The following is a 15,885-nucleotide window of genomic DNA, read 5'->3' as shown; positions in this document are numbered from 1 at the left end:
ACTAGAATAAGCACAATACATTTCCCCTGGGGAAGCAGACAGCTAAAATTAAGAAATACTTCTATGAAGTACTTTGGGAAAATATTAGATATTCTTTATACTTTGTCCAAATTCTATCACCCTTTTTTTTTATATTGAATGAGCTCTTACCTCATAAGTAACCATAAGTAACCTCTTACCTCATAAGTAACCCCATTTGAATCCATGAAAGAGACTTTTTGAGGAGTAGAAGTCTATTTGCTCATGGATATTTGTAAGTCTACTTAATCACCAAAATTAAATGTTCTTTTGTGGAGGTACAGAATATCACCTGCTTCAACCAATGGACATAGTGAACATTCCCTGGGCAAATTAAGCTGATAGTATCTGGCCCTAAGGTGTCACAACAAACCATAAGGATTTTTTTTTTATATATATATAAATTTCTTCATATCAAACAGAAAGAATGTGGGAGAAAGGAAGAGGTGTGACTTGGAGATCATTACATCATGCCCTTTCATTGGCTATAAAGACATATAAGGTATAAACAAAGAGAACTGCTTTGGAAAAATTCGAAATGGAGATTGTCCTGCACCAACTGAGAATTTTGAAACTTGTTAAAATGCATAAATGAATTCAGATAAGCTCTCAAAGAGTATTTCATAACTAATGATTATAGACCAAAGAATGTGTTTGATCTCTAATAACTGGCAGTGGTGAAGACTCAAGATATCATCATTAACCTAAGACCTTCACCAGTAAACAAACACAGTGTTGGTTTCAGTAGTTGAGAAATATGTTAGGAAAGAAGGAGGAATAAAGGGGCAGAAAGGAAGAGATTATATATGGTTTCCTCAAATAAAGATTGAAAATTTCTATAGAAATAGCTTTGTGGATTCAGAAAGGAAAGATCTCTCTTTTCCTTAGAAGAAAAAGACTACTTAAGTTACCTCCAGACAATGAATACATGATACCTTTTTAGTACAGCCTGCTTTGGTAAACTTGACCCTAAAAGTTTCGCTTAGATTGATTTTAAATAATCATTGGAAGTGAGCACAGGTTTCATGCTGTAATTCAGAAAGACCATGAGATCCAATATCTATACCGGAATCTGAAATTTCCAGGAAAGATATGTAAAATACCAGTGAAAATAAATTTTCCAATGGCAAGTTATCCTGCAGTTTCTCCCCGCAAAGCAATAAATTTTAACAGGTAGTTTATTTTCTCAGATCTAGCAGTGCAATCTGCAGTAGTATGGGACATACAGACAGGAGAATTGTTTCTTTATTCCTGGTTCCAAAACAACTCATGGTTTGTTCTTGAATAATGCTGCTACTTCTGTTTTGTTTGGATAGTGTCATATTTGGTGCTGTCATCCAAATTCTTTTACAAAGCCCTAAGAGATCATGGGGTGAAAATCATTATAAATACACAGAGCACTTTTCTTCTTTCATTATTATTGTACCAATAATCTTTGCTGCCATACATATTAAATTTTCTACTCATAGCACCTGCAGTACTAAGACTACAAAGAATTTTATTGCAATACCATGTATTTTTTCAGTGCCAGTGCTTTGACACCATTCCCACAGGGGGAACTTTTTGACATCACCAGGACCAACAGGACTCTCGCCTACTGTAAAAGGAAATAAATCACTCCCTATGGTGCCTAAGCAACTGCTTAAAACCTTAAATTTATCTGTTTTTGAAAATCACAGTTGAAATTTTGGAGGCACTGCAACATATTTCTTATTTATGGATCATTAAGATGTTGCAAGCTGCTTGTGGGTCATTTGTTTACAGAATGTTGAGAGACAAGGTGCTGCTCACTAAAACTGGTAAATATTACAAAGTATCTATGAACGTGCATTTTGAATACAAATCAGAAAATTTCCATTAAATATGCAATCTCCTTTTTTTCATTTCCCATTATATACTCAGCAATATTATTGAAGAAACAGAGTTTTATAAAAGCTCATACAAATGCTCATTTTCTCAGTCTATGATCCAACACAAGGAAATACTGATAAGGTTATCTGCTTCTTTTATTGGACTTATTAATTTTGCTGAATATATTCAAAGACATGGTGTATCCTTCAGAGTAGACAATGCAAACCCCGACATTAGAGGAGGAAGGAAAACATGCTTATTGTGCAGTACTGTGATAGGTCAGCTTTTGAACTTCAGAACTGCTGGTGTTCACAATTTCTGAGTAGCAATTATTCAGTATCTCCAAAAAATAGCTTAATGCACACTGAATCATAGTTTTTTGTACATGTCCTATAAAGCATTTCAACTCAATAAATGAAAAAGAAATATTTTTTTAGGGTAAGGTCATTAGGACAATAAAAACTAACCTGTACCATTTTACTGCTCGAGAAGTTAGAACCCAATTCAGGTTGGTTTTTTTCCTACTTCTTCAAAATTTTAATAGAAGAATTTGTTCTGTAATGAAGTATATTGCTTTATCCTATAGAGTTGTAAGTATATAAAAAGTTGCAACATATTTATGTAATTTATATCTACATACATAAATATAACAGTATGAAATCATTTTTCTACATTTGCAAAAGATTTTGTTGGAAAGGTTTTGAGAAGAAACAGGTCCTCTCCGGGACTTTCTGTGCAGAAATAAATGCACACAAGCAACCTACGGGTCAGATGCTTTTAGGATGTTAGACTCAGTGAGCAGGAATAGCTGAAATATTCAGCACATACCATTGTCCCATTGTACACAGCCATGTCCAAGTCGTTTCCCCAAGACCTGTAGATTTCATTTGCATGCGCTAATTTGACATTCTTAAGAGTCTCAGCTCTTACGTATTGCAGTCTCTGACTGAGCTGCTGGGACATCCATCAATTTCGTTATTGAGATGATCATTCAACAGAATTCACCAAAGATTCACATTCCAATGAAAGAAAACTGCAGTGGGGGAAAAAAAAAAAAAAAAGAAATACCTGCTGAGACAATCACAAATATACAGCAGCTCAGTGAAAAAGTCAGAATTTGACTCACTAATACACCAGAACATTGATCAGCTCTTTTTCTATGGAAACTTCATGTGTCCAGACATCTACCTCTTGGGCCGAATGCTCAAAGGGAATTCCCTCTGCTCTTTTGCAGAAACAAGGTGAATTGGGAAAGAAGGATGCATAAAGCCTTTGAATTCCTAAGAATTTCCATAGCGTCTCTCTTTTTTAGCTTGTTTCATTTTATGTAAATATATATACATGTGTACCAAGCTAATACATATATGTATATATTAGATACCAGGTTCTATATACATAAAAATGTGTGTGAGCACATCCATGTTGGTTGTCCCAGACCAGACCTTTGTAGATAGATAGTATTGTAGAGAGGTCTCTTTGGAAATACTGAGGGCCAAAAGGGCATAAAGTTTAAATAATTCTCTTGCCCTTCCAGGTGGTTCATCACTCTGGGTCAAGTTCAAGATTTATTGATTATGTAGCTTAAGGGAAGGTCACAGAGCTGCAGCCTAACATCCCTTGGGTATTTTACTAAAGTAGGATATTTGTGGCTAGTTGGGATCTCATACCAGCTATCAGACAGGACTAAGGCTACTGAGCAAAACAGCCCAAGCCTCATTTAAAATCAAAATGTGATTTTCAGTGGCCAGAGCTGTATGTTTGCTGTTTCATAAAGTGTTTTAAAGTAACTGCTATTTGTAGGATTTCTTTTTTTGCAGGCATCATAACTGATTCTAGTATAACCTTTGTATTGCAAGTCGGATCTCTTTGTTTAAACGAACAGCTGTGGTTACCTGTGCTTACGCTGAATGATCCCATTCAACAGAGCTTTTCTGTTATCATCTCTGCTCAGGACATTGAGCCCCGTACTCAAAATACTCTGAGATTTTCTGATTTTGTGTTTAGCTTCTGCAATGGGGATCATCCAGTGTCACTGAGACTTCCAAGGAGCTGTAGGTTTTTTTTGAAACTAGAAGGATGGAAAATGTGGGGAAAAAAAAAAATTAAAAAGACCTGCAGGACGCCTCTCCCGATGAACCCTTGAGGAGAGAGAGCTGGAAATGATCATCTATTTAAAAAAAGATACAACGTTCTTTCGCATGCAAATTACCAGAGATCCAACTCACATAGTTCATATCCCAATAGGAGGAAATACAGCAGAGCTGACAGATGTCATCAGTTGACTTAAATGACTGCATAAAAATTCACAACATAAGTCTTTTATCTACAAACCCTGCATGTTTAAAAAAAAAAAAAAGTGCCAGTGGTTATAGGCTGCTACTTTGACTGCTAAGCCTTTGTCACCTGCAATTCCATGGATAAACAGTTCTAAATTATGTGCCTTGTTAGACTTACTCAACAATATCAATAATTGTAATATAAAAGACATAGATTTTTAAAATAAAAATAGAAAAGAACCGAGAAATTACTCTGGTGTATGCATGTTTCTTTATGATCCAAAGTGCAACATTTTTATAGGCTGTATGTCTGAAAGGAGGTATATATAATGATGTTTAATGTGTAGTTGAGAGCAAAATTATTACAGTTTTATATATATAGTGAAGCCATATAACAAAAGAGCAGTAGCTAGTGTTTGCCCTTATATGAGATGCAGTCATATAATAGAGAGCCTTAAAGCTAGGGTTTACTGTACTTTGGGAATTAATCACATAAACTATAAATTGGGTTCAACAGGCTGGCTGGGTAAATAGGCGCAGCTAATGAGGACACTATGAGATCTTATAAGAGCGCTGACTGCCCCAGGACAAAAGTGCCGAGCTGCACCTGATGGAAAACTAGAAGACATCAAAGCATAAAGGATTAGTGCTCTCACAGTGTTGAGAAATGGCCAGGGGGAGATTCACCAACTTATTACCCACATCCAAGCTAATCCTGTTATCTGCAAAATATGACTGTGTTCAGGAACTGCCACCACCTAAACTTGCAGGAGACTAATTCTGTGTTTACATGGACAAAAGTGCGGGGAATTTTCAGCTGGGCAAAGAATATGAGCGATGAGAATTTTTAAGGGTTTCCTTTGTATCAAATGCATGAAGAAGGGAAAATATAAAATTAGTTCTTTAATGGCTAATCTGTATCCTATATGGGTATCCTATAGGACAGAATTCCTTCTCTGAGAGTACAGGGCAAAAATCACATACAATGTGTTCTCTCTTGTTTAGTTGGAATGTAGTTACACTTTCCTAAAAGAAAATCAAAATACATTGAAAGTAACTTTGAAGATGAGAGGGACTGATAGTCCCCCAATATCCCTGCCCAGGAAACCTTTTGTGCAGCAAATGTCTGCCTGATGTTTTTTTCAGTGCAATAAAAGAAGGTGAAAAATATCCCAAGGTCCTTGCCAGCACACCACAAAATACAATTCATTATCCAACCTAAGGTATGTGAGTAGGCTTAAATTTTTTTGGAAAAGGTTTATCATTACCAGTGCTAGAAATCTAATTTTTTTTTGTACCAAAGATCCATCTGGTACAGCCACCTATCATGAATAATGGACCTTATTCTTCAATTTGAATAAACAGAAATAAACCCAAACAGTACCTCTTGGAGAAGATAATTCCAAGGAAAAGTAGATAATTTAGGAAAAAGGTCTCTAATTTATATTTAATCTAAACACGCAGTGGCTCATCAGCACCAAGGATGGTTGCCTTTGGGGCACAGTTTAGACATGATTACCCAGGCAAGCCCATGGCTAAGTATTTATATGGCATTAAAGAACACCCCCGGCACATATATCTCGCAGGAAAGGATTTATCTTGCTATCTAAGGGAAATGATTACTTTTGTAGGTTTTAATTTTTAGGGATACAAGAATGCCAAAGTGCTCGGTGATGGAAAAGAACCACCGTGAGGACGGCATTGCCCGCAGGCTTCCCTTGGCTTTTTTACTGTTGTTGCTGTTTGACAGCACCATACCTAAGTTGGGAGAATATTGCAATTAATATCCTCACATTAGCAATGAAAAATAAGCACCCTGGTGAGTCGAAGCTGGTGATTACCCGATGTTAGTGAATCAAAAGTAAGGGCTAGGGGAAGACTGGTGTGATGACTGCAGGATACCTGTGGAAACAAATGAATACCCTTGACTTGCTTATCAGCCCCTTCCCACTTGTGTCCTTTCTAACCCCGGACTCCTCTTTTCCTTTTCTCCTAGCATCATTCAGTCCTGCAGTAACCATACTGTCTCACCAATAAATGCTGGGACTATTCACTAACTTTTAGTCCAGATATTAATGGATCCTCCTCTGTCTATATACAAAGAATCATAGAATTGTAGAATGGTTTAGGTTGGAAAGGACCTTGAAGATCACCGGGTTCCACCCCCCCTGCCATGGGAAGGGACACCTCCCAGTAGACCAGGTTGCCCAAAGCCACCTCCAGCCTGGCCTTGAACACCTCCAGGGATGGGGCCTCAACAACCTCTCTGGGCAACCTGTTCCAGTGCCTCACCACCCTCAAAGTAAAAAACTTCTTCCTAATTTTTAATCTAAACCTGCCCTCTTCCAGTTTATATCCATTCCCCCTCGTCCTGTCACTCCATGCCCCAGTAAAAAGTCCCTACCCAGCTCTCCTGTAGCCCCTTTAGGTACTGGAAGGCCACAATAAGATCTCCCCGGAGCCTTCTCTTCTCCAGGCTGAACAGCCCCAACTCTCTCAGCCTCTCCTCATAGGAGAGGTGCTTCAGCCCTCCATAGAATGGTTTGGGTTGGAAAGGACCTTTAAATGTTATCTAGTCCAACCCCTCTGCATGGGCAAGGGACATCTTCAACTAGGTCAGGTTGCTCAGAGCCCCGTCCAACCTGGCCTGGAATGTTTCCGGGATGGGGTATCTACCACTTCTCTGGGCAACCTGGGCCAGGGTTTCACCACCCTCAGTGTAAAAAATTTCTTCTTCTTGATGTCAGAGAAATGATCAGGGAACAGATCAAGAAACTAAGAGATGTTTGTTGGATAGTTCTTGCAGTTTCCTTCATTCACATAACTGATATAAACTGAAAAATCAGATACTAAGATCTCTTAAGGGCCTCTTGATTTTACTGAGGTCTTTCTTTTGGAGACCAAAGAATACTTAGCATTTTTCTTAAAGATAGAGAAATGTTCTATAGAGCATCTAGAGTATTTTGGTTTGTTGTTTTGTTGTTGCTTTTTTTTAAATGGAGGTCTCCTTTGAGTCTTGTTTGAGATAGTTTTTTAATTCATTTATTTTATTTTTCTTTAAAAAAAAAAAACACATTGCAACTGAAAAGGCATCAATTCTTGGATTCAAAGCTAAATAATTTAATTTTATCAGTGTAAAGTGCCTTATTCAATTAAAAACAGATCCATATGACTTTTTCAATTTACTAAAGAATGTTTTGTAGTTTGTTACACTTCCTAAGAAATTTGATGATCCATTACAACCATTTCCCTAGCCGGGTGTTTCAGCCATCGGACTGCTTTCAAGGAAGGGAAGAACAGCTTCAGATAAGACACAGACAGTTAGAAAAACAAGCTAGAAAATGGTAGAATAAAGATGGACAGATTTACAGACATTTAAAAATGAACTAGTTATACGGAGTACTGGTAATCATATAAAGTTCTGCATCATTGTCTGATTATGGTCTGAAAAATATTTCTTAGTTTTCCATCTCATTTGAACCAAAACAAAGAAATGGAAGCAGACAAAATACTGTGCATTCAAAATATGAAGAAAACCAAAACCTGATCCCTGCCTGGAACCTGTAGGTACCGACATGGTAGTCATAACAACTGTTTCCCTTCTGGTTTTAGACCTCTACTGATCAAATGGGAAGAGGGAATGAAAATTACTATTATCCACTAATGATTTTGCTTTTGTTATTGATTTGACATTCTCAAACACAATTTTGGATGACAGAACAAAAGCCTCAGAAAAGATACTAACAGCTAAAGAAAAACACTAACTTTGAAGCCATGATTTATACAAATGTTATGTTTAACCTGTGAATGGGGAGCATTAATGAATGAGAAACGTTTTATTAAACATCTCATGATTTCAAATGCTTAGTATGTTTGGCTCAAAGTTCAAGTTACGCCTGTTATTTTCTTCTGACCTCTTGCCAGGCTTTGTTTTCCCTCTACCCCACCTTCCTGCCCCCAGCAAATTCATGGGCAATAATCTTGATATGCTTCACTATTTGATTTTTCAGAAGTACAGATCCGCTCTTGGGAAATCAAACTGAGTTAAGAATTCAAAAGTTTACATCCCAAGCCTTAATTACTTCTGAAAATCTTGACTCACAACACATGGATCCCAGAATTTACCAATGTCCGCCCAAAATACATGAATGATGGTTTATGGCAACAAGTCCCTGATGACCCCAGAGTGGATACATACAATTTCCCTTGGCCCTGGGGAAGACATCAGCTTCATTTGGTCATTCTTGCATTATTGAATTAATACGTACATTTATGCATTCATATATAAAATTTTCCTAGATGGAGAAAAGGTAAAACTATTTAGGTCAATAACTCCCCCTCTTCCATCTCCTCCTCTCTCCCCAGGTCACATCAGAAAACACTGAAAACACTTAGTTTATATTTTTTAGATTGGAAAGAGTATTTTTTTCTCTGTAGTCCAAGCTGGACTACAAAAAATGTCAATAGTGGAGTCCTTAGCTTGCCACTAAGTCCTTCTGAAACAGTAGTAAAACTTAGTCTACAAAGTAGCTTGTTTCTGTTAACTAAATATTTTGCTTTTATTTCCCAAAGCTATGGAAAACGTCAATATAACAGATTTCAAACTACCGAAGAAGTTTGTCTTTGTAGCTGCAGAACTATGGTGCCTTTACTTTCTCTGTATTGATGTTTTATGTTTTTGAGAACTAAGCTTGCCCAGAGAAGCAACAACTAGTTTATCTTCAGTGTACACATTCAAGGGACGTGATGAGGTATTTACCTCACTTAGCCTCATATGTCTACAAGTTAGTTCTCAAAATTATATTCAGTGGGGTTCTTGGCATGAATATTTATCCCAAGGTGTATGTTTATTGTGTAGATAGCTATATTTGGGCTAGTCAATCTGTGTAGTCTATTGGAACTGTTGGTGTGCAATTCATCATCATAAATAGATATGTAAAAGAGTGAATTGCTTAAAGATGTCTAAAGTTAGATTAGGTGAATGCCACCTTTTCTGACAAGTTCTTCTCTTTCTTTTCCAAGCTATGAACTTCCACACTCCATTTTTTGTTTTTCTATTTAATAATAATCTTTTCATACCCAAAATAGAAATGTTTTCAGGAATTGGCTGGTGTGCACCTTTGAGTTTTTCTCTGTCTGATGTTCCAAGAGGCTGAAAGAGCAATAAAAGTGAACACTTCGTTCTGATTTCTCCTTCACTGTCTGGGAGATTCACAGGTTTCATTTTACAGTGAAAACATTTTGTAAATTACTTATCTACTGTACAGACGTCCATGATTAGAACAAACATTTACTTGTATTTCTGCTATTGCTCTTATCACTGGCATACAGGTTTGCTGCGGTCCACTGAGAAGAGGTGATACTCTGGTAGGTGATGTGACAAGGGTCACTATAATCTGGAACAGCTAGCTATAGAAGTAACTAGATAAAGTGAGCGTTGCTGTCTTATTCTGTTGGTGGGTGACCTTGTCTGAGAATGAGAACTTAAAGTCATGCAAAGAAGTCTGTGGCATACTCAGTTACTTCTTCAGAGTCAAAATTTCTTCTGTCACATACAAGGCTTTTGTTCCTGTTCCACGTTTCCTTCCAGGGTACCTCCACAGAGCAACCAGGAGATACAGATTTGTATAGACCTGAGCTTACATGAATCTAGTTCTCAAGAAACAGCCATATAACATAGCCTTCTGAGGCTCAAGGCATTGTCTTTAGTGCTGTTGAAGCAAGACGATTAAAAGCTTATGAACTACAGAGTGAACGTAAATTTAACTGCTACTACATTAGGGATAAAATGCAAAATCCCATCTTAACCTTTCTCGTTTTATGCTTTAGTGACAAAAAACTTTGGATTGCCTGCATCGTAGGACAGCTGATGCTCTGTTTGCTCACATTGGTATAGGGCAATTGATACAAAAATGAAGAGATAAAGGCTGGACGTTTTAAGTTCACTTATAGCAACATGAAGTTAAACAGCAACAAACTCATAAAACTAAGTTATATTTTGCAAGGTACATTCAAAATTTTAGAATAGACTGAGGAACGGGAAAGGCCTGAGGTGAGCTGTGTCTTTTGAGTCGTCAATGTACTCTGGGCCTGCTTATGGCCATGTTTGGCTGGAAAGCACTAATTAGATTAGATATACTTGGCTAGAAGGCAGAAAGCTTAAAACATTAACTTTTTAAACATGTGCATACATTTGGAATATAACATATTCTGCTTTTTGGAGATATATCCTGAGTAAATATCTTGTCAGCATGATGTTATCCACTAATTTCTGAAATGGAAATAATGTTGTTTCAGAGTTAAATCTTACTCTTGTAGACATGCATATACTTTTACGGTGTTCAGAGAAAAGCATGGATCCAAAAATGGTACTACTCTCATCTTTTTTTCAGTTACAAAATATACTGAAATGCTGCATATTTACTGCCATTATTAAAATACTGGGGTAATTTATTGTTTTTAGTTCATTTGTTTCTTTATGATCACTAAGGAGAGGGCTCAATAAGCAATTTTTTTCTTCTGTAGGGATCACTCAAAGCTTCCAAACAGTGTGGACAAGATTGAATTTTATTGTCTTAGGTTGAGACAAGGAGCAAATACACAATGGCAGTCTATCTTTCATGGTTTCCCTTTCCTGTACTTGCTTTTTTGCTGGGACACACAAGACCACTGCTGAAACATGCGGAGTTACAGAAAACTGAGCAGTCAATATATCTTGTCTTTGGGAACTGCATAAACTTGGGAGAAACTCTGCTAATGTTAGTAAAAATTCTCACTGGGAAGAACTGAGCGCAATACTGGGCCGAGCAAACCTGTGAAGTGATAACTTATACACTGGGGAATCAAAATGGATGAGTGTTTGTGGGATCACTTTTTGCAGCATGCACAAGGTGAATAGGCAGAACTTCTTTCCGCCCTTAAAAGTACAACGCTTTATCTTGGCCCGCTCATGGATTTCAGTGGTCCGGATGAACTTGTGAGGGCAGAATGAAGAAAGTCTAGCTTGTAATCTGAAAACATTTAATGGACACAGTGAGAAAGAACAGCCAAGTCCAGTAGGTTTTGTTTATCTTTATGTTCTGTGCCCATACAAAGAAATTTGGGGTTGGGGTTTTTTTTATTACCATTTTTAAGGCAGCATCTTCCAGGTCCTTTCCAACCTAAACCATTCTATGATTCTATGATCTTAAAAACACATGGGAACTTGAGTATTTTTATTTAAGGAATATGGTCCATAAATAATTATTTGGGGCTTTAGGAGGCCTCACAGGTTTATTTTCTGAGACTTAGTGTCAAGACCTTAGTGTTCTGGATATTTATAATGTGACTTTGGGAGACCTGCATTTAGGTAATGCAGCACCCTACTCTGCATATTTTGCATTCCACTGCAATCCAAAGTTTGGAATTATGTCATTAGACTTTAGTTCTACATTGTGGACATTCCTGAAAATAAAATTCATGACAAAATAGAGACTGGTGAGTCACTGGGGATTTGTGACCATAACTCAATCTTCTTAGGAGATGGCTGTCTAAATCTCATCTGCAGACCGATATATCTTTTTTTCTCAGGCGTTTTCAATTTCAAGGGATTTTCAGCTCTTAGAAAATGTCCTAACCAAAAATTCAGTAGTATTTTTTAACCTGTTCTACTTCATAGACATTGGATATGATCCTTCTGTGCTCTTTCAGGCATTTTCTGTAACCTGAAATGACTCAAGTTCTAGAAATATCAGAAGGGAATTTTTCCACTACCAAGGAGAAGGCAGAATACCCAGTTAACGTTAAGTCAGGTGAATTCTACCCCCACTGACTGGGACAAGCAGTTAGATTAATAGAATTGCCTATTTTGTGAATTCTGATCTGGTTTATGTGTGCACCTAGGTTTATCCCATCTAACTGAGCTGGCTTGGATTGGGATGAAATTGTCCAAGGGTCCCTCTGTAGTCAGAGAAGACAGATCTACACCTCTGCATTGTATTTAGAGTTTAAGTAGCCCTCTTTGCTTTCTGGGTAATTCATTTTTGTGCATGGCAAACGGAAGGCATTGAGAAAACTTGGCAAGGAGAAATTTGGTGTGGAACTCAGTCATCTTCAGTTCTATCTAAATTAGGTTGTAGGCCAAAAGTCCTCAAGCTGTAGATGGTGACAGAGGTTTGTTTATTTTTCATGACTGCGTAATCCTAAATGTGTTTAGATACCTTCCTGCTCTACTGAAAGTTCAAGGTTGCTTTAGTTAGCCATACGTAGCTGGAAATGTTTGCTTTGGAGACAGACATCATAATCTAGGCTTATGAAGAACAATATCTGAATCTTACTCAAGACTCTTTGGAAGGTGCCTGAAACATGTGACATAGCCAGGAACTGATCAACCAGCTAGACTGTGGTGTGAAAGTGATACTTTCTGACTTTTAAACAGTAAGGACATTCACCTTAGGGAAGTGCAAAACACTCCAGGGTCCTATCTCCAGGACTATGTTGGTTTACCGTTCCTTGAAGGTCTAATGTAAAAGGCACATGCTTTTGGGGGAGTTTTATCAGAACTGTGGCCCCTTCTTAGCTGAATACCCTAACTACCAGCTGGAGCTAACCTTCCTCTCACCTCTTTACTGTATAACTAAATGAATTTTGTGTTCTTTCCTCCTCAGTGCCTCAGAGAAGGTACTGGATAGCCTGGTAATTAAAGTACACACAGCCTAAAAGACACGAGCTTAATCCACCTCAGGATACTTAGCACCTTGAATTCAGATCTCCTACTTCATCATTACAGAAACAGGAGGTAATAATACTTGCACCCCTTGAAGGGGATTAGATGAGTTGCATCCCAAAAGACCCAACATTTCATACTGATTCCTTATACTCTTGGCAGAAGAAGGTCAGGCTAGATTGCCCGGTAAACGAGTCTAGTCAATAAGAAGAGGGAAGCATTGCCATTAAGCAGACCAGTTCCACCTTTTCAGAAGCGGTACAGAGAATTTAGAAGGTTATTCAAAATTTACTGAACCATTATAGGCCAAATGTCTAAAAAGTCAGAGTCAAAGTTTGGACCTAAACCAGGTGACAGGATTCCACCTTCTGACATTTAAAGGCTTAAATTTCAGCAAAGCCACAAACAGAGGATTTGTACTGGAGTCCACTTCAGCCCTTAGTTGATCTATTCCCCAGCTTCTCTTTTTAAAATATGAGTATTGATGCAGGGGTTCTGAGATTGTATCTATTGAGGATAATGAAGCATCCATATGCTGTGGTGATGGTTATCATTGAAAGACTCAGGAAACAAGTGGCCTCAATAAATTACTGAACAAACTTACTCCTGACGGGGCTATGAGATCAAGCCCTTAAGCCAAGATAGCACAGAAGTCTTTGGCAAACAAATCAGATATGCTGGGTCTAAGAAATGATCCTGTTCTGCAATGGATAGGGCTTCTCCTTGTAGAACTGAAAAGGTTCTGTTGATTGGAAAAGGGACATCTTGGGGTTCTCTAAATTCCACCAGAGACACAAAGGTAGCAAGAGGGTGCCTTTCACTCTGTGCCAGCTCTGGGCTGTGCTTTCTTTACTGTCCCCTGTACATTAAGTTTCACAAAGCAATACACATTGAGCTATGTGTGTCTGGGGACCAAGAGACAATTTAGGCTCACCAAAAAGGCATTTAAACAAAAAGGGAATATAAGCTGGGGAATGTTCCTGAGGAAAAGTTGCTCTCTTATTCTTAAAAAGATACATAACCCTGAACTGTCACAGTTTGCATAGTGCTGTGTACATGCTTTTAATGAGTATTGAAGCCAGAAGGCTTTCCTATTATATTTGCGTAGTTGGCATTACCTCTCCATGGTTCTAGGTGAAGTGGTAGTACAATACCCACAATTCCTTCAGCTCCCCTACTTGCTGCAGCTTCAGCTATAGTAGCTGACAATGTAATACTCATTCAGCAGCTGATTATAATTAAAAATATCAGAATAATTAAAGTCCTCAGCTTGACAAGCAGAGCCATAACTTTGCCTTCAGACATTCCTCTCTAATTAGTTAATTAATCCTAATGCAAATTATAAGCAATAATTAGTCAGCCAAGCTTGACATAAAAGTCTGCTGACTTACAGCTAAAAGGCTTTTCTGGTTGTTGGTTTGTAGCTTCTTAAGGTGTCTTTTGTCCACTCATAGTTTCTGTGTCTCCGGTCCTGTTAACTTGCTGCTGATATATGGATATGCAAATTAGTTTGCAGAGTGAGAAAACACAGCTATAAAAATTTGCACTAGCATAGGCACTATTTTATTTGCTTAATAAACTGGATAGTCATGATGTGTATGGAATATAAATAAAACATCACATATGCAGTCTAATACAATATAAATGTATGTTTCTATACACATACATACATTTATGAAGGTTCACATTGTCGAGTTTAGCGGAATATATCTGCCTGTAGAAGGTCTGAGCTGTTCTGGACAATGACATAATGTAAAACCCAATGTGATTCCGAGATTAAGCTAGATTCTGATCTCCCATATCATAAATGAAATCAAATTCTTTTGTACCAGGACAAACTGGTATCTGATTCACGTTTTTCCATAGGTTTTTAACAGATCAGACTCTGTTAAAGTGAGATAATTTGAATTATCATCAGATGAATCAAAAGTGTGAATATTGCATTTCACATGGCAATGCAGCTAATATTGGTGTGTTGTATTCCACAAAGCCACAGTTCTGACGTATCACAGAAATACGATTTGACTTGGAACACTCACAGATGCTTATATATTTATTCTTTTAAAGCCTTTTGTCTGAAAATGTTCCTATTTACATAAAAAAGCAAAGCTACAGTGCTTAAAAGTGGAGGGCAAAAATGGAAAAATTATTCAGAATACATAAATACTTTGTGCTGAGAATCCTTTTTCTAACAGAGTAATAATGAGTATATTTTTTCTACTATACTATGCTTGCTTTCATTCTAGTTTCTCATGTAGTTAAAGGTAAGTGGGATCACAGGACCATAAGACACCTACCCACCTATTGATACACACATCCTTTTCTGGTGACACTTTAATCATGGCAAATATTATGGCTATGAAGAAAGAAACCCAGAAGCATGTGTTTAACCTGCACTTTTCTGAGCCAGTGCAGGTACGTTCCCTGTGCTAGTAACAGTAACAGGGTAATGAGGACAGGAATAAAAAAAAAGCTGGAGTAAGAATAAAAACAAATTAACTTATCTGAATTCCCTTGAATTTGTAACATTTTGATTAAATGTAGAGTTCTAAGCATCTTTAATTTAGCTTCAGCAAAACCATAGTCAAGACCCATTCTTGTTTTTTAATCCTCTTACTATTCATCTCACCTGACTTTAACTGTCTGAGCTATGGTGATTAAGATGCAAATAGACGTCCACTAGAGTTAGGGAGGGAAAGAGATTCATATGGTAGTCCAGCCAGAATCATCCCTGGGGATACTGATCTTTTTCACTGTCTACAGAGGAAAGATCAGGTGATGATAGCCCTGAATTAAGCCTCTCAGTTACGTGCCTAAAGTTGGGTGAGAAAATCTGAGCCTTGTTAAACAACTTGAGTCATCCAAAACGTAGGATGACGTTATCTATTTGTAGTGTTACCCTGTCTATTCACTTGGTGAAAGGAAAAAAAAAATAGAACAGGGGCTGTTATTCAGTAAATCACACAATGGATTTCAAAAAAGCTCTTTTCAGGCAATTTCATCTTTGGATTTGCAGGCTGCCCCCAGAGAAACCCA

This window comes from Charadrius vociferus, unplaced genomic scaffold, assembly GCF_000708025.1.
Source record: "Charadrius vociferus isolate BGI_N301 unplaced genomic scaffold, ASM70802v2 scaffold312, whole genome shotgun sequence".
Taxonomy (NCBI): Eukaryota; Metazoa; Chordata; class Aves; order Charadriiformes; family Charadriidae; genus Charadrius; species Charadrius vociferus.
The sequence above is the reverse complement of the archived record's forward strand: the minus strand, read 5'-3'. Positions refer to the sequence as shown.